Below are 22,924 nucleotides of genomic sequence, written 5' to 3'. Positions count from 1 at the left end.
AGTACAAACAAAACAAAATTTAACAAACTAAGCGCTTTAAATGTAAACATAAGTAGTTAATTAACAAGTGTGCGGTACACATGTACAAAATGAACGATCAGTTACGCACAACGTGAAATATAAATACATTCGTTTCAGATATTGTAATTAGCCACGGTGAGCGGGGATTTGGGACTTGAATATTCAATATATTTTTTGTGTCGTGGTCGTATTTTTTTGATATTGTTATTAGTAGTATACACTTTAACTACTTATAAATATTGTATGTATACATATGGTTTGTTTCGTTTTCTGGTGATAGTCATCTTTCTACATAGCGAGGTAAAATTTGTATCCACCGGGATAGTAACCACCGTACACAGTGAGTAAAACTACTTACATCCGGTTTCAAAAAGGCCGGCATAGTTGTGTCGATTAGTGAGGGGTAATCTCTCGTCCTTCGACACTCTATCTAGCTCGAACTCTGCTTACCATACTCGTATAAAAAAGATAAAATCTCGCTCCAGTATGGTCTTAATTTTTATATGATATAAATTTCTATAGTGACGTTCTGAAGAGTCCTTTCTAACCCCGTCAAATAATACCACGCGATGCCTAAATTTTCAATATATTTATACCATTCACATAATTATTCACTGTAAAATAAACAAAATATACTTCCTCATATATCTCATTATGTAATCTCACGCCTTAAAACATTACTAAGATGGTGCAGGTGAAAAATGACGTAGCACCAAAAAAATAATACATCACGTGGCATTTAAGTGCCATTTTTCGGGGAACCCATTTGTTCCATAAGAATAAGGAAAATTCGAGTATTTACTGAGACCCAAAAATGTATTTACTTGTTTCATAAATCATCTATAGTTTGTTATGTTATAAAATAGGATGGAAGTAATGAAAGTTATTATTGGTAGTTGAAATTGTTGTTTTGTAACTTCGAGTATAGAAGACAGCTCAAAAAGAATGATAAATAGAATACATATGATGATACATCCACGATTAAATTTCATATTTATAAATAAATTTCGTCGTATCAAGGTGTCGTATAATAAATCTGGCGCTAAGTGATTTTTTTCTGCAATTTAATACAGTCTAAAAATGTCTCTTATCTGCCAATGTGATGATTCATCGTCATTGGCAATTAACATCTACGAGAGATGATTAAGTGGCGTTCGTTCATAATGCGAGGTGCGATATATATCTACACTGATGACTTATCAGACCGATTTTAGCCCAAAAGACACGACGGCAGTTTTAGCAGCGCATTTCTGTATTTGTATATAATTGGAGTAAAACGGTGTGGTCGCGCTGTATTTCACCAATGATAACCTTACAAAAATTAGTCGAGCTAGTCTTGTGCGTCAGTTATAGAATACTGCATGACCGTCGCCAGCCGATAGCCCAAGGGGGGGCAAGTTGATATGGAAAATGAAAAAAATATGCATTGTAGGTAAAGTCGAGAGCACATGTTCCTCCCCCTTTAACAATAACATAGAGCAGAGCGTAATTGAGTGTACGGAATACTAAGCATAGAATTGGTGAATTCTTGCGAGTTTTAGAACCTCTGGGGGGACAGCTGCCCCTCCCCTCCCCCTCTTTGGCGACGCCATCGGTATACTGCATTGTAGTCCTCGGCACCAAGTCAATGTCATCAGCGCGAAACAATCTCAATTTTATTTGCACTCAAATACAGTGTTTTACCGGAATTAAAAAATGTCCCAAGTCCCCATCTCCTATAGTCCTAGTATTTACATTAGCCAGTTTACCACTTCCTCGATTGTTCGTGGAACGTTTAAACTCGGCGACTGCATTATTGTGATTATTTATTGCAATACAAGTGTTGTGCGCTCACGACTTGATTTGCATAAACCTGCGATTCGCAACACCTGACCGTGCGATTGATGGATTTGTTCCTTTCATTCATATCGTCAACATTTGGTTCAGGATGCATGTGCTTTTTATTACCACTTTTGATTTTTTATTTATATTCTAGTATTGTGATATCCTACTGATTTAATATAACAATTAGGGATTAGTAAATGTTTTCAAATACACTAACCGCTGAATGAATTTAAATAAAATATGTCACAAGAATAGATCAAGTAGTAGAATAAAAGCAATCTAAATATAATATTTCCTGTATCACTCAGCGAAATATCTTTAGTTTATTGTGTTCTACAATGTTTTTCAAACCAACCAAAATAATTGTTTTTTATTACCTTAAAAATTTGCCTAACCTAAATGTATTAGTTCGACTTTTGCTTAACTTTCCTAGCCAACCACGTATTATTAACCGACTTCAAAAAAAGAAGGAAATTACCAATTCGACGTATATTTTTTTACATTTGTTACCTCAGAACTCGGTAATTTATTTGTACAAACTATTACCTGACCACGAATCGAAGCGAAACCTTTATTCAAAGCCTCCACTAGACCACATACCGCGTTAATTCAGCAACACATCCGAAATCCACCGAAAAATATAAATGCGCGGCATCACACGCGGATTCAATTAATTAGTATATTAATATTGGAATTAATAGTCTCATGCAGGACAATATTAAATTAATTTCGACGCCGCAAAATGCACCAGATATTTTCCACGCAAATTTACTATACGCGATATTGCTTTAATTGATCAGATTCCACGTTTCTTTTGATCTTAAATAATATGATCTGTAAAGAATAACTACGCAGAACTCCCTGTGAACAATATTAATATAAGCCCTGTATTATATACTGTCCCACTGTTGGGCACGGGCCCTCCTCTACTACTGAGAGGGATAAGGCCTTAGTCCACCACGCTGGCCCAGTGCGGATTGGTAAACTTCACACACCCTCGAAAATTCCTATAGAGAAATTCTCTGGTATGCAGGTTTCCTCACGATGTTTTCCTTCACTGTTAAAGCAAGCGATAATTCTCAAAGAATACACACATCATTTTAGAAAAGTCAGAGATTTGTGCCCTTGGGTTTTGAACCTGCGGACATTAGTCTCGGCAGTCCGTTGCACAACCAACTAGGCTGTCGTCACTTTTCATGAACAATATCTATCTATAATTATAAATCAAAATCACTTCTTAAATGTTTTTAATTAAGGTTCTATCATAGATCTTATTGAATATATAGATAACTGTCAAAGTCTGAATGCGTAATATGTAGACATGAATCATTGATTTTGGAATTGAAAAGGTTTCCTAACAGTCAATAGTTAATATAGAATTACTTGGAGTTAACGAGGAAAAATAATACACGCGGAGTCGGGTGTCGCGTGACGAGAATTAGAAAAAATATCATTTGTAATGTATACCGCGCTGGCGGTGTGGTGCGAGGGACGAGAGGCGAAAGTTCTGAACATGTAAATACAATATGATAAAACAAAGTACCCCGCCTCGTTTTTCTCTCTGAACGCGATAAACTCAACAACTACCGAACGGTAGTTGTAATTTGGTATAGAGATAGTTTGAGATTTAGGCGATATAGGTTACTTTTTGATTGATTTCAATTCCTTGGATCCTTTAATGTACTAAAATAGTGAATTGTCGAGTGAAAGAAACAAAAGCCTTTTCAATACACGAAATTAATAAACTTTATTCGGTTATCATACTAATGTACATCAGTAGTGAATCCGCAGGATCTCGGTACGAATAAGGTCTAAAAAATTTTAAAAGTAAGTTGCCTGGCATTATCTTTCATGCTAGTATAGAATTAAGCTCTTCTAACATATTATGATGAAAGTATGCTCGGCAAAGATGAAGCTGGGCCCTTATTCTCTATTTCACACGTTATTTTGACAGTGCGTAACAAGCACGCAACACAACGCGTCATGTTTAGTACTATAGAGATTTGGCTTACAGAATACCATTCTACGCACATTTCTCGAAGATAACATGACACGGCCACGTTACGCGCTTACACTATCATACAGAATAAGGGCCCTGTAGTTAAAAATGACAGCTACGGATGTTCAAATCTGTAGATTTAAAACTCTATATTTCCTCGGAATTAATTATATATAATGTATTTAATATAACATTTTACATTTTAGAATTTAATATATTATTTAATCTTTTTATAAAACTCCCTAATAAATAAAAAAAACTATCTTTAATCTTAAAGCTTTACACTCGCTCACAACCCATCTCTTGTCCCGAGCCTCAACTTTTTCCATAAAGACAATTTTGACATGGTATCAGGTGTTTGACGCGTTCTTACGTCGAACGCGACGCGAAACGTGCTTTTTTATATATTTTTTACGACGTCTTTTAATACCATCTTATCGATTATACATTTATACTTTACATTCTTATTACGAAATAGTATTTAGTATACCGTTACATAGAGTAAGAAATAGAGGTGTCAGGTAGAGGGGTCATGCTGGCGATTCAAGCGATATTTAATCAATAATTGCAAGCAATAATCATCGTTATTACTGCTTAGAAAAGTGGCATCTGAACACGCGTGATAGTTAGCAATTCTCGCTCGTATTGACGTATACGAGTGTATTGACAGCAGTGGCAAAAGGCGAAATTTTCTGCAAAGGAACTCGACACTACATATAGGTACTTATATGCATAAGTAGTGTCCACATATTATTTAATAACACATTTTACATAAATTATATAAGGGAAGCTGGCAGGAATCGGTTTGTACGGACCCTCCGCCACTGATCGACTGATTCAAAATTCAGTAATTGCTAGCAATAATTTCTCCATTTATATGAGTTTTATATAAATTCTAACAAGGCATCACGCATGCGCTATCAACTTGAAGTCAACAACATTATGAACTGTATTTATGAAAGTAAATGATCGATTTTCGAATAAATATGTAACATCTAGTTAGCATCTATCATAGCTACTCAAGGCAATAACTCAACATAAAGGTTCATTCTGTCAAATCATGTTCTACAATCAACCTATTGCTCCTATTTCAAAATTTTTGTTACGGTAGCTTAAAGATTGTCTATAATTGCTATGATTTTAAAATTATTATGATAAGTATAAAAAGTTTTCATATCACATATTTTTTACACTTCTATGTTCCAATTAATTTTTATGATTTAATTTAGAAAATCGTAAATAAAAAAGAAAGAACTATTCTTGATTAAACTTATTGCAGTTTCCAGGAGTTAGGTTAAGCGCAAACGGCTAGCATTCCCACGGGGTCGTGACTTTAATTGTTCCTGGAACTCCGTTTGAAGTAATAAAACCATTGTAAGCACAAACGGGAAGTATTCTCAAATACAGCTTGTTAGTAAAAGTGAACTTAATAATGATACGCCTCGTGCCTCTTGAAAGGACCTCCCATAAACAGCAGAAATATAACTGCTGTTTATAACGAAGGTCGAAAATCTTCACCATAGAGTCATATTCTAAAGAGAAAACTTCATACTTATCTTCAGACCTCAACTAAATTTAGCCGAACAAAACTACATAGTATGTTGAAAATTATAATAATAATATCAGCCCTGTATTATGTACTGTCCCACTGTCGGGCACGGGCCTCCTCTACTACTAAGAGGGATGAGGTCTTAAGTCCACCACGCTGGCCTAGTGCGGATTGATAGAGAACTTCTCAGGTATGCAGCGTTCCTCAGGACGTTTTCCTTCACCTATGAAGCACGTGATAATTCACAAAGAATTCACACATCATTTTAGAATAGTTAAAGGTGTATGCTCTTGGGATTTGAATATGCAGACATTCGTCTCGGCAGGGCGTTCCACACACAAGCAGTCACCGCTTACCAAAATCTACCTCTCTGAAATAGGTATTGCAATTAAATCCTTTGAAACGGTGCCGTTTGAGGTGTAAGATTGGAAGTATGCAGTGTGGTGGAAGTGTCCGGCGCCATGGCAGGCCAGCGGTCAAATAATGTTGGACCTGATGCCTGGAACGAGGTGCATTCCTTGCATTTCCAATCAGGGATGCAAGGCATGGACGGGAAGCGTTTGTGATATTTTTTATAATTTTTAGTTTGGTTATTTTAAATTGTGTCTATTTGTTAAAACGTTTGTCAAATGTATTGCGTTTTGTGAGAGGCGCAAATGAGTACGTAAATCACTGATAGTTTTTTTTTACACGTGCAAAATAATGTCACTCCAAAGCACCTGATGGTAAGTGGAGTGGGATTCAATAGAATGTCGACTGATGAGAAAAGATTACCTCTCGTCAGTCGATACAATTATGCCGGCATGTTGGAACCGGATATACACAGGGTGATCCCAGAACGCGACATACTTACGTGGGCCACTATGGCGTGTTTTAATATCTTGTGTAAGGTGGTTGTTATCCAGGCGGACATAAAATATTATATTTTATCCAACCACCGGCATAGTAAAACCGTTGCTAATAAACATTGTCAATGTTGTAAGAATCAACAGATCTGACTAAAATAGGGTTTGTCTTCTGGCCTTAAATATTAATGGTCAATTCGAAGGTTAATGAGGCAGTATATTTATAAGGTAAAGAAAAAATCACAAAGCAGTACATTTTGTAATATAGTTACATTATGTGAAGTCGATATCATTTTAGTCTTCATCTCAAAGAGTAATAGAATTAATTAGCTTACATGTGTGTCGACGTATGCCCTTTAATCTAGCTAAATTTAAATCGCAAACGCTTATATCCTGCACAGCAATTGTAAAACAGAACTTTTCCAATAAATGTTACGGTGTACGGACGAATGTCGCTGCGGTCGCCGCGTGCATTGTTGCGAGCCCTTGTCATTGATTTAAACGCGGCACCGGCCCGCGCTAGCTCGAACCGGTCACAACCGGTTACAATCGGTTTTAATCTTTTAACCCCGCTTTATAAACGGTTTAGGCCTATACGGGTCAGAAGGGTCTTGCGGTGGCCTTTGAGACAATAGTATTCGTATTATGGAATTGGAATACTTATTGCCTCTGAAAAGATACAGGTGAATGAACAATGTTCATTCGTTCGTGCGTTCATTGAAGTGAACGAACCAAGTCGAAAGGAATTGTGGGTTTGTTTTTTGTGATGAAAATTCTGTATATTTAAAGTAATTACACTAGCTAACCTGTTATAAAATAAAAAAATGAATCCTTATTTATTAAAAACCGCATTCATTTTAAGGCTGTATGCTTTTGTTACCTTTGCCTCTGACGTATATTTACAAAGTTACACGTATTGTAGTCGGTTCCGAACGCTCGTTCTTAATTTATAACGATTTGTTTTTCAAATTTCGAATACAATAAACCGTGTTCTATTTTTGGTTCACTGATCCGAGAAGCTGATAATACAATTTTTATTTTATTTTAGTATTTAAAATATGTGGGTAGTTGATATTATTGCTTGTTCACTAGTTGCGCCGCGAACACGCTTTTGAGAAGGCGTGCGTAAAGAAAATATTTAAGAATAATCTTATCTTTATTAATATGTAACAGTAATTTTACAGTACCCATAAGAAATGTAAAATAATGAAGTGAAGACGAAATTTGTCAAATATATTCTTACTTTCACGCATATGTAGTCCACGTTATTTACAAGTTTATCTGCCCATAAGGTGTAAATGTGTTGCGGTTTTAAGAACGTTGAATAAATATGATTATTATTGTGGCTTATGATTATGATGATGATGAAGATCGTAAAATAATGATGTGCTTTGAAAAATCTGTGTTTTGGTACTAAATAGTACGTTTTTTTGACCGTAAAACATGAATTGTGGTAATAGAGACAGATCAAGTTTACCACTCAGTGTGCAACAGCGAGTTGGATTCAGGTGAGTTATCTTTGTTTATTCTTTTAGATTTATATGTGATAATGTCAAATCTAATAAAAAAAAAAAAAACACTTCTCTATATGATATACCGCCGACTGTAATCACTTAGAATAGGTTTTAAGTGCGGTGCGTAAGCGCTCAGAAACAATAATTTTCTAATACGTTCCCAAGCCACCATCAATGTTTTATGTCATAAGTTATAATTCTTCCTCAGTGCATGAATTTTGAGAAGATATATTCACACATATATTAAATTATTAGTTGCCATTAGATCCTCTGAAGTCAATCTAAGCAATCGTTATCGATCATGGCGTATAACATCACGAACATTACAAAAAAAAAAATCATACAAAACATTTTGCTATAAACGGGCCCGTCCCTCCACCCCAAAAGAAAAAAAAACGTACAAAATTAAATAAAAGTTTTAGAAGTTAGGAAAAAAATCACAAAGAATAAAGTTAAATAATAAGATATAACGAATTCCCCGAGTTAATTAGCACGGTTTTACAAAACTTGGCGCGAATCCCGTGGAATCTGCAACAATCTGGAAACTTTTTAATTACAACACCTAAGGAGAGGCCTGTTTAATTACATTCAAATAAAGTTTAGTGTTTATTTGGATTTCATTGGTGTACAACAGCGATAGTTCACAGAAGAGTGGAATGATTCCTATCTAACCGAATTTCGGCCACGGCGGCCAATCTCAACGGAAATCAGCCAAGTACTCAGGACATATTGAAGTGCATAAGAGTGTGCGCAATACACAGGTGCACTCTCTGTTCCTTCACTCTCCCAGTCCAGATGAGAAGACAATCCGACATGACCGGAGAGAGATCAGGCGCAGAACCAACGGCTTTACGTCTTGAATAGAAGAAAGGAATAAGCAGTCAAGAGATCCGCTTCCACACTTAAGTACTCTGATTTTTAAAAGTTACGTTCATGCTTGTATATCTCCCATTTTTAATTTAATCTCGCATGTAGATGAAATTTTCGAATTCGTGCATGGCCCTTCTATAGTAACACTTTGAAAATTCATACGAAACTCTCAGCCGAAGAATAATATTACTTATCTCAGCTATAGTACTCACACGTTTTTCACGTCAAGCACTTAAACAATAATATTTCTACCCCATTAAAAATCTGACACAATTAAAATAGAATAAAGAATTAAACCTTAAATAATGTAATTTAAAGTATTTTTCTCATTGTTATCATTGTTTTATGACCCCTGAGAGGGTATTGTAACAGTCAAGTACAGCCATTAGCACTGCAACTAGGACAGGCGCGTTTAATTAATTTTTAATTGAATGCAAAACTCACGTCGATGCGCCATGCGGTCCGCTGTAATGCTGAGGAACGAAATTATTACCATATTGACGTTGCAAGCTCTTTGATATATCTATCTACACTCTATAGGGTTTATTGTTTCTATAGTTTGTTTTTGTAAGAGTCCCTGCAGTCTACATGGGGGTAAAACTGCGAATGGGATACTGAAATCCCCTGGGTTATCGACCATATAGCCTGAAGGAGAGTTGGGAGGAAATAATTGGGGAATCAGAAGTCTGGGGGAAGGAAAAGGACCCTCGTTGGGATTGGCGTAAGGGAGAAAGAAAGAAATAAATAATTATACTTATAATCTAACTGTAGATAAAACTGTGCGTATGTAACATACGAGGAATCAAGTATAAACAGATTAAATATATTACAGCACATCGTAAACATTGTCATTTTGACAGTGTGTTACTAAATGAAACCACAAACTAATCTTCTTCTTTTTATTTTTCTAAATTTTATCTGTTGGTTCAAAACCGCAAGATACTTTTTGATTCCTTAACATTTGTTGGTACCTTCATCTTCACATCTCGATCCAACTGTTCTAATATCGGTTAATTCTCGTTCTGGCAATGACCGCTGCGGCAAGAACATTTTTGGCTATTATCCAACTAGGCAACTGTGCATTGTTGTAACGACTCTATAAGTGATAAGACCAAGAAATTAGCGAAGGAACACATTTGTGATAAAAACTTGTGACCACAGTAACATATAGTTTTTATTTTAATAAAAGAAACATAGTAATGCTGTTTATTATTCAAATATGTACTTGCTTCAGTAATGTTTGGATTGTAGACTGGGATACCCTGAGTTCAATTACCTAGAACGGGCAACGTTTGTGATGGTTGATGCGATGTGGCCTGGATTGAATCCCCTGAGAAGGAAATTGAAAAGATCAAATTCAAACAGACAGACGGAATGAATCAGTCCAATTCTTTCTGCAACTTGCATAAAAGTGGATTGTGACCTCACCTGAGACTATAATCAGGTAGAAAAAAGGCTACAGACTAGCTTATGTTACACTATTCTAAAAGGGGCGACGGGAATATTCTTCAGAGTGCTACACCTATTTAAAACCCCCTTTAAATATCAAACAGATGGCGGGACGACTTACACAAGAGGGCCGGCAGCGACTGGATGCATAAAGCAGCAGACCGGGCTCTGTGGTATACCTTGGGAGAGACCTATATCCAGCATTGAACTGCAAAGGGCTGATGGTAATGATGAAATAGAAAAATAGTCAACATAATAGAAAAAAAAAATTGTTGCCATCCCCTTAATACGGAATCTTAAAACGTACACTGAATAACATTTAATTAAAGTTTACATTGTTGTTAAGTGACGACGTTGTACAGAATGTATTGTGCGCGGCTTAGTGCGACGCGGCGAAATAATAGGCTTTTTACAATCTCTACAATGTTCAAATAAACGTAACGCGTAAGCTGTATAAGAAGTTTTGTTCAAAATTCTGTACATTGTGGAACTAGTTTATCCCACAGCTTCGCCCGCGTTGAATTCCGTTTATGAACTAAAGGTAGATAGTACTCAAGGTTAAGCGGAAAAATAATCAGAATTGAAGCGGTAATCCTAGAGATTAGTTCATTTAATTAAATATATACTATTTGATCTATATAGACAGAGCACACTACACCCAATTAACGTGATAACAAGAAAAAACACATTAATACTCTCAAAAACCATTTTAAATTAAAAATAATGTAATTTTATTTACGGCTTGAAAAAAATTAAACACAAGTAATACGCAATTTGTATGTTACGCTCCTATGCACATTAAATATTATCTTGAGTATATTTAAAATGAACATTGTTTTCGTAAACATATTTACTTAGCTTAACTTGCAATTTATTTAGGCACTAATTCCAAATAATTATGTAAAATCCATACACGCTGACGGTTAACAACTGATACCTGCTTTAGCAACTTCGCCAACTTTCAGTTTAATAATAGTGTAGTTAACATGTTGACAGCATGTGCGCGGCGCCTAAAGCATTAAATTGAGCTCCTGAATTTCCTATTCATAGAATGCGGAGGCTTTTCAACCTTACTCTTGAGCCGTGCCTCAAAGCGTTAGCTAAATTTCTACCGAGCCGATTATCTTATGCATGACAAGCGCCGCGTCGGTGTATTACAATGTTTCGCTTTTAGAGACGTTACTTGATGTATTTTTGGTTTGAGCTCTAAGAAAATTCTTAAGAGACTTACACGGTTTTTTAATCAGGGAGTGCCCTAAGTTCTAAGTGCTAAAGTTTCATTTTGTTCTAAAACTTTTCCATTTCAATATTTCATATTCCACTGTGTAACATACATAAGGTGAAAATCAGATACAAAAATTATATTATATATGTATCATGAAACTTGAGACCTAACACCTACCGTGCACGGCTTAATTTTAAATGCATTTTCTACTAGAGAATATAAGCTGAGCCACATTTTGTCGTCCTCTGCGTTGAACCAGTTTCATAATCTCTCAAAGTTTCAAACTTAATACTCACGTCGCATGTTTTTCGACTTCTAACGTCGCATCTAAGCCACGAACAAAGACAAGTTAGTTTTACGGGAACTGGGACAAACAACTTTTGGCTGGCACGCGTGCAGTCCCAACATGACCGTTAGGAAACATTTGGATCAACATTATGTCTGAAAAAGATTGGACTATTCACTGTTTTTCTTGTGATCAGAAGTTTCAAAGGTAATGAAAAAAATATTTTTGTAACCTCTTGAAATTAAGCTGATATTCTATTAAAGGAAGATAAAATGCTTGCTCAGCTACTTGAAAAAATATAGACAAAGCAATCGTGTATTCAGGCAGCCTGGCGCATACTATCCAGGAAACCTAGCTTTTAATACCAAAACTGCCTTCCTTTCCCAAATTCTGTTACAAAAATTGATTTCTCGTCCAAATAAGAAGCTTCCCAAAATTCAATTTTATAAAATCCACTTCAAACCGTAGCAAATATTGCGGTGTAGAGGTACCACACCGTCACAAAAGGAGACATCAATCACGGCGGCCCTATTGTGTGCGTTGCTAAGTTCTGGACGCCCAGATATGACGGAGAATTTTGATATTATTGTAATTTTGAATTATGTATTTTCGGTATCCTTTCATTATTGATTTCTGTCTGAAAGAAATAATTTTAATTATTATTAGACAAGGCTTTCGCGACCTTGCTTTAATAAATAATATCTCTTTTGATGTAGAATTAGCAAACTAGTAAATGTCACTCAAAGACAACGCAGCATTTATTGGTAAATAATAATATCTTCTTTGTTAGGTCCTGAGATTACCCACTCCATAACTTTTACAGAGCTGTTATTTCGGGTCGATTATAGAACACTTTTGCACACAAAAATCTTAATAGCATGACTCCATGCATATCCCAGCAGCATTGGTTATAAGCCTACCTAAACAAAATCTCGAACAAAGAAGCCTCGTTAGGAAAAATTTTCGTTTTATCTTCAAAGAATAATGGAGGTGAAATTCCATTTTTATACAACGAAATGGGTCACAAACTTCGAATAAAAATCGTTCGTCGAAAATTACAGTATTTTTTGGTGCCCGGCCTTGTGTTAATTGTTACCTTCGTAGATTTATTTAGAACTAGTTGTTGCTCGCGACTTTGTCCGCGTGAAAAGCCTTTGGCGATAAAAAGTTTCTAAAACTGTAACGATTTATAGCGCCACCTGTGCGTCGTCAGCGCCATTTATTTAATTACCCCATTTTTATCTATGGAAACAAATTTCCGGGGATAAAAGTGCGTATGAGTTAATGCAGGACATGATCTATCCATGTGCTACATTTCACCCAACTCTACTCTAATAAACATCCAAACATTTTCACAAACTTTGCCATTTATAATATCAGCGAAATTATTACAAGATTTATAAGGATTAGCTCCAACATTAAATGAGAATCAAATATATTGTCTCTAGGTTTACAGTACGTTATATTTTATATAGTTTGCTCTTGCTCGAGTCGAGATCGGAAATCGGTCTAATTCACATTTTTTTTTTCAAATTATTTATCAAACCGTTTGCAAAATAAAATTTATATTCCTAATTTATATTTTGATGTTACCATTACAAATAAATAAGAATTAAATATACTGCTGTAATTATTACGTTATTATAATCCAACAAATAACTACTATTCTAGATTCCGGTACAAGTAAATTCAAAATACAGTCAGGAACGGTTTTATAGAACGTTTGTTCGTTGAAACCCGACTTCAAGGCGCCAGTCGTCAAAGGGGAAATAATAGTTGAAAATTATTAGAATTGTTTTATACGGAATTCCTTTTCAATCGAGGAAAGAGAGCGACTCGACGTCGCTATTGCGAATATGTACTGTTGCAGAATTTTGAAGTATTTCATTTTCGCCGAACTGGACGTTTCATAACGCTCTTTGGTAGGCTATTATAATTTTTATCTAGTAAGCTATGATGTTCATAAAATTCGAGAAAAAAAAGATTTTTCAAGTATCAGCTCTTACGGCGTGATCAAGACAATAAAGCAACGTTAACTTTAATAATGTCATTCATTTTTGCACTGAATTTATGTATTTCAAGGACAATATTTAAGACAAAAAAGGCGAATAATCGTCTAAATATAACACCCTCTATGTTAATGAGCCATTTTACTAATGCATAAATATGGTATATGTACTTTTTGTGTGTATTTTCTATTTTTTTATTTTTTTGTTATTTAACACGGATTTCATACAAATCTTTTCTTTTCTAACACCTCTAAACCTTATACTATACCAGCTTTGACTTGCGTCTCATCGTGCATTTTTTCCGGTATCAATATTTGATCCGACATAAAAATAGCTTATAGCATTCAAGAGTAATTTAGCTTACAATTAGTGAAAAAGAAAATCATAATCGGTTTAACAGTTCTTGAGACGTGTTGTCTTCAGTTTTATAAATCAACTAGCTTTTGCTCGCGGCTCCGCCCGCGTTGTAAAGTTTTTCAGGCTAAAGTTTTCCATTATAAAAGTAGTAGTTTCCCGGGAGCCTATGTTCTTCCCAGGGTTTCAAACTGTCTCCATACCAAATTTCATCTTAATACGTTGGGTAGTTTTTGAGTTTAAGACGTTCAGGCAGACGGATGCAGCGGGGGACTTTTGTTTTATAATATATTTTTATAGAACTTTTTAAGAGGAACAATCCCGTCATACATCATTGTTGCATAACTTTAACCGTTTACGCAACGCACGCAACGGAAGCTCTCAAAACTAATAAATTGTCCCCGTATTTGCAATATGTTTCATTACTGCTCCGCTCCTATTGGTCATAGCGTGATGATATACAGCCTATAGCACCCTACAAATAAAGAGCTATCCAACACAAAACGAATTTTTCAGTTCAAACTGGTAGTTCCTGAGATTAGCCATTACTGCTCCGCTCCTATTGGGTATAGCATGATGATATATAGCCTATAGCACTCCACGAACAAAGGGATATCCAACGCAAAAAGAATTTTTCAGTTTGGTCCGGTAGTTCCTGAGATTAGCCATTACTGCTCCGCTCCTATTGGGTATAGCATGATGATATATAGCCTATAGCACTCCACGAACAAAGGGCTATCCAACGCAAAAAGAATTTTTCAGTTTGGACTGGTAGTTCCTGAGATTAGCGCGTTCAAACAAACAAACTCTTCAGCTTTATATAATAGTATAGATTTAAATTTATTAAACAGACTTGTTCCCTCTTACTCGCTAAATTAAAAAAAATATTATTATATATGCTGTGGATAACAGTGCTGGTTGCGCATTTGCAGATTCGTATTTTTTTTTTTTTTTTAGATTTTATAATGTGTAACCGTTTGTTATCCTAAATAAATAAAAAAAAATACTTCAACTATTCTCCGAAATTATAGTACAACATAGTTCAAAAATTAACACGTCGACATCGGATACGACAGTGCTGAGAATCGCAATACACCTCGTTTAATGTACCGTGAATAATAAATCGTGTTTCGGTTTATCTTAATGCCGCTGTTTCCTCGCCAACTCAGACAAATCTTCATCGCGAGTTTGCTGAATCTGTTGTTTTTTTAATTTTCATTTCATGTTTGTTTTTACTTGTCGATTGTTTGCATCTGTGGCAATTAATTTATCTACGCATGTATAATTGGGTAACTATTTTATAATTTACATACGGCATTCTTGTATTCTTTGAAATGGTTTTATTTGTTTGAACTAAATTGTGAAATAAATAGCCGGTTGTAAAATAATCAGTATCTTGTATGCAAGTCTGCCAAGAAGGTACGTTTCGTATATTATAATTTTATTACAACATATTCTCTGAATACCATAATATAAGCCATTCTCCCGATGCCCCACATCCGGCTCGAAGGACCAAAACTTCAGTATCATTTCCCTACGGCACGAATAAAACCGTATAACAATTCGGCAACAAATCACGAACAAGCGTCGTACAGTACAAACTTATTAAATATAGTGTACATACCCTTACTTGTTGGTTTACGTGCCGGCAGCTTGCATGATGTGACGTATGCCGAACGTCATGTCAATCTTGGGATCATGGAATGATCAAAACATGGGACAAAACGATTGCAACTGTTTCTTGTTTTGCTATTCAAAACAAGAAACAGTTGCTCAAATATTATGGCCAAAAAAATATAATTTGATCTAAAAACGTTCGCCTATGAATACTTGAAAGTGTAACACCAAAAGAAATCCATTATTTTCGTTGATTTTCATTATTGAGATGAAATAAGTATTAAGCAATGGATAGGGTGTATTTTTCCAGAAATCACAATCACATTTTGCTTTGTTTTATTGCCTTGATAGGCAAACAAGCAAGCAATCCGTCTGATAGCAACCAGCGTCCACCGCCTATGGAATTTAAGCGATACTGGGGGCACAGGCCGCTACTTACCAGGAGTTCAATGAAAGAGTATACTACAATAACAAATAAGCTTCGTTGAAAGAAGGACAGGACATAGCGGTCGGGAAACACCGATGAAAGGAGTTATATAGACTATGCTCTCATCAGGGCTAGAACAGACAATGATTCTTGTACCAATTTAGATGATTAAAGGCGCAACTTACCACCAGATTATCAATTTGGTCGTTTACCCTCTCTATTATAAGAAATATATTCCCAAAGATGTTGTTGCTAAAAACATGTCTGTGTGCGAGTCAACGTCCGTTACTTTACTATATTTCGGGTGGTCGAGCGAAGTTTGCTCGTAATTCGTCTCGCAACGTTCCCTCTTTAGGTCACGTACGGTGCCCTAAATTTAAAGGAAAACACTCCAATAAGTTGTGCGCCAACTGTGACTGTAAACATACTGGTGCTTGTCACGTTCTGAAACGCTATGTTGTGATATCATATATTTAAAATTCATTCGATTGGTGCAACGAATTTTAATTGACTTTTATGTGGTGTAGAAATTGACATACTAGATCTGATGTATGGTGTTATCGTTTTTGAGCCGAGTTGCAAGAATAATGCCGGCTCGTCTAAATGATTACACCAGACCAGACAAATATAACATACTGCATACTTATAAAACTAATGGAGCAGTTTTTTACATGAAAAAAATCCTTAATTTTTGGGAAGAATCTAGCGCCATAATTAAATTTGCTTTTTTCTCTCACTCCTTGCTTACTAATCGCAGCGTCAACTTCCCATCCAACCGCCCGTATGTTTACAAATTTTATTACATCTTCTAGAGAACCTACTTCATGCTCATAGCCGTGACTTGGATAAAGCCGGCTACAAGAAAATATTGTTTACCTTTACCCGAGCAAAAATCATAAAAAGCCTTACCTACCAAATCGACTATGTATCAGAATGGCTTTTGCTCACAACTCGGAATATTTAAAAAGGTCCATATATAAAATATATATATATATATATATAAAAACTTCTGTACATTAGTCAGATAGTCAATTTATATTGTACATGTATCATTATAATATATTTTTTTTAAAGATCACCTGTAAAGAAGTCTGCAGTTTCCACTGTACTCAATCTGTATTTCTCTGCAGCTACATTGACCAGTAAGATAAACCAGAACTTTGATCATATGCAACTAACTCGTCTAGTTTATCACAACACCTGCCCCAGGAAATAAGTTTGCGTCATATAAGAATTTCACCTGAATAATTTGAAATTCTCAAAGGTTATTTTTTGGTTGGCTTTCTTCCAACACCCGCTTCGGTATATACAGCGTGTTTTAATGTTTCAACTTCCTTTATAAACGTTACTGGTTGAATGTACATTTTTATATAAGTAAATCGATAACTTATATGGACACGACAAAATGACCACTGGTGGTAAGTGGAATAGGGTCCAGTAGATGTCGACTAATGAGAGATGATTAAGCCTCGACAGTCGACACAATTATGCCGACCTGTTGGTACCGGATCTACACAGACTGGTCCCGGAACGCCACACACTTTCGTGGGCAACTATGGCGGGTTTTAACACCTTGTGTACGGTGCTCGCTATCTGAGCGAATATAAAATATATCCTACCATCAGCAAAAAATATTTACTGTATGCGCTATTTTAACGACGTCAAATATTATTGGAAGAGCGAAAAGGAAAGCTACTATTTGAACTATGCTTGCAAATAAATTATTATAATTAAATGAATAATACCTACCTTCTATATTATGTTAAATGATTAATAATAGTGAAACTTTTTCTGTCTTTTTATGAGAGTATTGATTGGGCTAGTTGGGAGTAGAACGTACTGCCGAGACTTGTTGTTTGACGTGAATTGTTGTTTGCTTTAGTGGTGAAGCCTATATACCTAAGAAGTTCTCTATAAGTATTTTCAGGAATTTCATTTAAAAAGTGGCGATAGTGGAGATAGTTGGGTGTGGAACGGATTGCAGAGACGAATGTTCGCATATTCAGGAGCCAAGGACACACCCCCTAACTTTTCTAAAGTTATGTGTGTATTCTTTGTGAATTATCGCTTGCTTTAACGGTGACGGAAAACGTCTTGAGGAAACCTGCATACCTGAACAGTTTTCTATAGGAATTTTGAAAGTGTGTGAAGTCTAACAATCCGCACTAGGCCAGCGTGGTGGACTGAGGCCTAATCCCTCTGGATAGTAGGGGAGGTACATGCCCAGCAGTGGGACAGTAATATAGGGCTGATATTATTATTAACATTATCAAAGAGAAACAGGCCCTACCACATATCAAATCAAAATTATATTTGCGAAATTATTTAAACCAATTGAAATACTCGAACAAAACGGTTTTGGGGACTACCTTTTCTATGCTTTGCACTTGGACAATCTAATTTCAAAAAACGACATTTTTAAATATAAAATTAATTAGCGTGGCAATTAAAATGCCTTTCTTTCTTTCTCCTCGCAGCAGTTCATACTAAATCTACTGAAAAACAGATGATTACACTAATCCTACCGATCAATAATTACTGAAAAAGATAAACCTGTATAGGATTCTGTTCGTTTAAAGCTACCCGAAGCAGTTTCTGACGTCAAATAAAAATATGTAATAAAATCTTTTTATTTTCCCCGTTAATGAGTTCCCGAGCCCGACCGCTCGCTGACTGGGGATTAACGCGGCCCTACTCGTGGTACTCAAACGGAACTCGAACGTAACTCGATTAAAAATAACTGAGAATTCATCATACGGCAAATTTATATTCGTTATATAGGTTATATATACTACTAGCTTTCGTTCGTAACTTCGCCTGCGTGAAAGACTTTTTCTGCTATATATTTTCCCGGTATAGAAAGTAGCCTATGTCCTTTTCAGGGTCTCAAACTATCTCCATACCAAATTATATCCAAATCCGTCGCCTATTGGGTAGTTTTTCAGTTTATCGCGTTCAGACTTTATTTCGTAATATATTTTTCAGAACTTTGTATGAGGAGCAAATCCGTCATACATGGTTGTTGTGTAACTTTAACCGTTAACGCAGCACACGCAACAAAAGCCCTCAAAAGGGTTTTTTCCGTTTTTGCAATATTTTCTAATGATGTTCCACTCCTATTAGTCCAATTTTTCAATTGAGACCAGTGGTTCTTGAGATAAGCGTGTTCAAATAAATAAACTCAGCAACCAAGTTCAGAGTTAATTGTGAAAACTTGAATAATCAGGTCAATATTAATTATTTATTTCTAACCACAAATATTTATTTTTAGTTTCAAATCCAGATGTCCAGACATTGATTGCGCACCCCAAATATTCCACTATATCATTTTGCACTAAAACAAATGAAATTTAATCAACTATAATAACAGAACTTGTGAAATGTTCCATTTACAAGGAACTTAGCAAGTAATTCGAACTCAGACTGGCTCAGTGCACAATTAACCCACTCTCTGAAACGTTACTAAAACTAATTAGGACTATAGGAATAACGTATTGTTAAGAACTGAAGCGATTTGATTCATAACTACAGAAATACTCTCTTGAATATTACACCAAAAATCGACCGTTATGACTGTCAATAAACAACTAACTCGGTCTATCAAATGCCTAATGTTTTTATTGCAAAAAGTATCACAAATAACTTAAAAAATATATTTTTATTCTACCAGTCTTCTAAGTGAAATACATGTTAGGGTTATGTTAGTTTTTTATTTCTATACTATGTAGGACATTTTATGTATCTTCGAAATAAGTGTTATATTATGTGCAAGTAAAAACATACAATATCCTTGAGAAGTACTTCATATTGCAATGTTCTGGAAGGTTTCTAAAATGCAGTACATAATTTTATATTCCTAGTTCTGGGTTAAATTGGTTTATTCAAGCGTAGTCGAGCCTAATACCAGAGTTATTACATTTCGCTGGCTTAATATTAGAAGGATCTATGTTATTTTTATTTTTCAAAAAAATATTAATATTTATCGGAATATACTCTATGTCTTTTAAAAAAATCAAATAATCCCGAAAGATAAGCAAAGAAACCACGAATGATACTCTTATAATCTTACCTATACTAAAATTTTAAATCCCTATTTTCCAACATAATTCAAAATTAACATAGAAACCTTGTAATAATGTGCCAGCGATTTCACGGTAACACGAGAATTGTAGTTCTTTATATGTAATACAAGTTCTATTGGTGTTACCAACACATAACATTACACGTTACATTGCTTAAAAAAGAATAAGTACGTATGACGTGTCTTTTTGAAAAACAAAACCAATAAACAAAACATTATTTCATCATTAATAATTATTATAGTAAATTACCTTCGCCAACAGAACTCGTGGTAGGACATCGTAAAAACTGCAACGTTGCTTGATGGGAAGAATCTTTTTGCTCTCACCGTAAAGGTGATTTAACACTGAAATTAATAAGAAACCGGCTTTGAGATTGATTAGGAGAGAAAATTACGAGTTTTCCTAATGAGCGAGTGTTTTATGGCCCTTTTATTGCGTCTTATGTTGTTACTTTCGCGCTGTAAAATGCTTTATGTTGAAGGTGCTTCTGATCCGGAAGAATTCATAAATAATTTTGGTATATTTCATAGCAGACAGGAAAGAGCGGATTGGAACTGGCTTGGCGGCGGCTTTTCCGTTTTTAGCGGTAAGTAGACGTATAACTCTCAAGTTTAACACTCAGATGTCCTCACTTATGATATTATACCTCGTGTTATATTTATCATATCTAGAGATTGAACCAGAAACCTCATCATGACGACGACACCGACGCAATCAGTCGAGTCGATGTTTCCTTGCCTCATTTCAAAAAATTTGAACTTTATTTATAGTGTTAACTGACTGCCTTGGTGGCATAGTTGTATTATGAATGCAGTGCTGAGGTTTTGGGTTAGATCCCCTGGTCGGGTAAAGTAATGTTGGGTTTTTCCACTCATCTTGGATTCTGGAATTTACGCCCGATATGGCGATAGACTCGCCACTTATCTTATGGTATGGAATACACACGGCGTAAATGTGATACATCCATTGCGCCCCTAGCTACCCCTTCGGGGATAAAAGGCCTGAGTGTGCGGGGAAAGAGCATGGATGTAATCTGGATTGATTACCCATTGACTTACTGAAGTTGTAGATACATTACTAAACTTCAAAGTGATGAAAACATTAAAAAAATATGTTAATTACTAACTATGTATTAGAATTTTAATGCCAATGTACGTAATCGTAAGAGGTCATAAATCACATCATAAACACTTATCTTTCGACAATTGCGAAGTTGTTTAAGGCCATTTAAGTATCTTTCTAGACTTTGTTATCTCTTAAAACACATCATTGAATACCTAAACAAGTCTAACAGTTCTCTTATACTTTAAATTATAATGGTAGTCATACCTATCTTGTAGTTAGTGAAAGAAATCCACAGCAAACAACAATTTTTTTTTTCAACACAGCTTAATCGACAATCCAGTAGTTTTAACTACAAACATCAGTCAGCGATAAAGAACAAACAGAAGCCAAACCAACCAAACCACTTAAACAGTAAAAATAAGTATGAGCGCAGAAAACAACGAAAAATCTGTGCCGAAACCACAATCCACTTGAAACTCGGACGAGACGCAGAGTTCGGAACAAATGAATAAAATCTTTTATTGTGGCGACTGACCGCGGGTCTTTGATGACTAGTGCGGCTCGATATACATGATAGATGAATACTTGAAAACAGGAGCTCCGCTGGCTTATGGTACGTCGACGCCAGGTCATAGCATCACGCCTATTTCCAGGGGTAGGCAGAGGCATAACACGCACATTTCGCTTACTATATTAAGTCACATGAAATAAGAGGCGAGCCTGTTTCCATTCACCGGGTTCCATTACACCGGGACAATAAGCAGAAAAACCCAATACCACCTCACCCGACTAGGAATTCGAACCTGAGACCTCAGGGCGATAATCATACTGCATGCGCAACACCACTACGCCACTGAGGCAATCCAGTATAATAAATAGGTCGTTATTGATGAACATCTCTCGCTGATCAACACCACTGGTTCTCAAACCTATTTCGTCTACTGCCCCCAGGAATGACTTCATTTTAAACTAGCTTTTGCCTACGGCTCCGCCCGCGTGAAAAAATCTAGAGCACTCAGAAGTAGTGTAGCTATTTTCCTAGTGAAAAAAATATAAAATCGGTTTAGTAGTTTAGTAGACTGACCTACACTCTAGATTATATTTACAATATACTTCTGATTTCTTCATGATCTCTTGATAAGGCTCTAGTAGCGAAAGGTCCATATGACCCGATTTTTGCCGGCATCCCTTTTTGTAGAATATAATTATCATTGGAAAGGTGTTTAGACCGCATTAATGCATATTAGTACGTATGTATTTTGTCGGGTTCCCTTTTGTAAGATATCACCTTTCACCCCTGTAAGACACACTTTGTCGTCAGAACAAACTGAAGTAAGCTGAACACAAAATTAGACTTCCTTTATGAAACCTAACATCTAATGTCGAAATAAAAAAAAAACGTAAAATTAAAGTTCTTTGTAATATTGCTATCACACTTATTGTCACAAATATTAAAGCTGAACACAAAATCAGACTTCCTTTATGAAACCCAACATCTAATGTGTAAATCTAAAAAAAAAGTTAAATCAAAGTTCTTTGTAATATTGCTATTGTTTATAGCCAGGCGCCTAATTAGAACGTCATAATGGCGCATTCAAAAGAAACATATTTACCTAACTCGCTAATACACGTTGTTATAATATAAACTTACTTTAACATATAAGAAACTATCTGTTCCCGCGGCTCTGCCCGCGTGGAATTCAGTGTGTCCCAAAGTTTTTCCCACGTAAATCCCGACCCACGAGATTTTTTTACAACCACGCAACCTCTTCAGCGGTAATCGTTATA

The sequence above is a fragment of the Manduca sexta genome, chromosome 26, assembly GCF_014839805.1.
Source record: "Manduca sexta isolate Smith_Timp_Sample1 chromosome 26, JHU_Msex_v1.0, whole genome shotgun sequence".
NCBI lineage: Eukaryota > Metazoa > Arthropoda > Insecta > Lepidoptera > Sphingidae > Manduca > Manduca sexta.
This window is presented reverse-complemented; position numbering follows the sequence as displayed.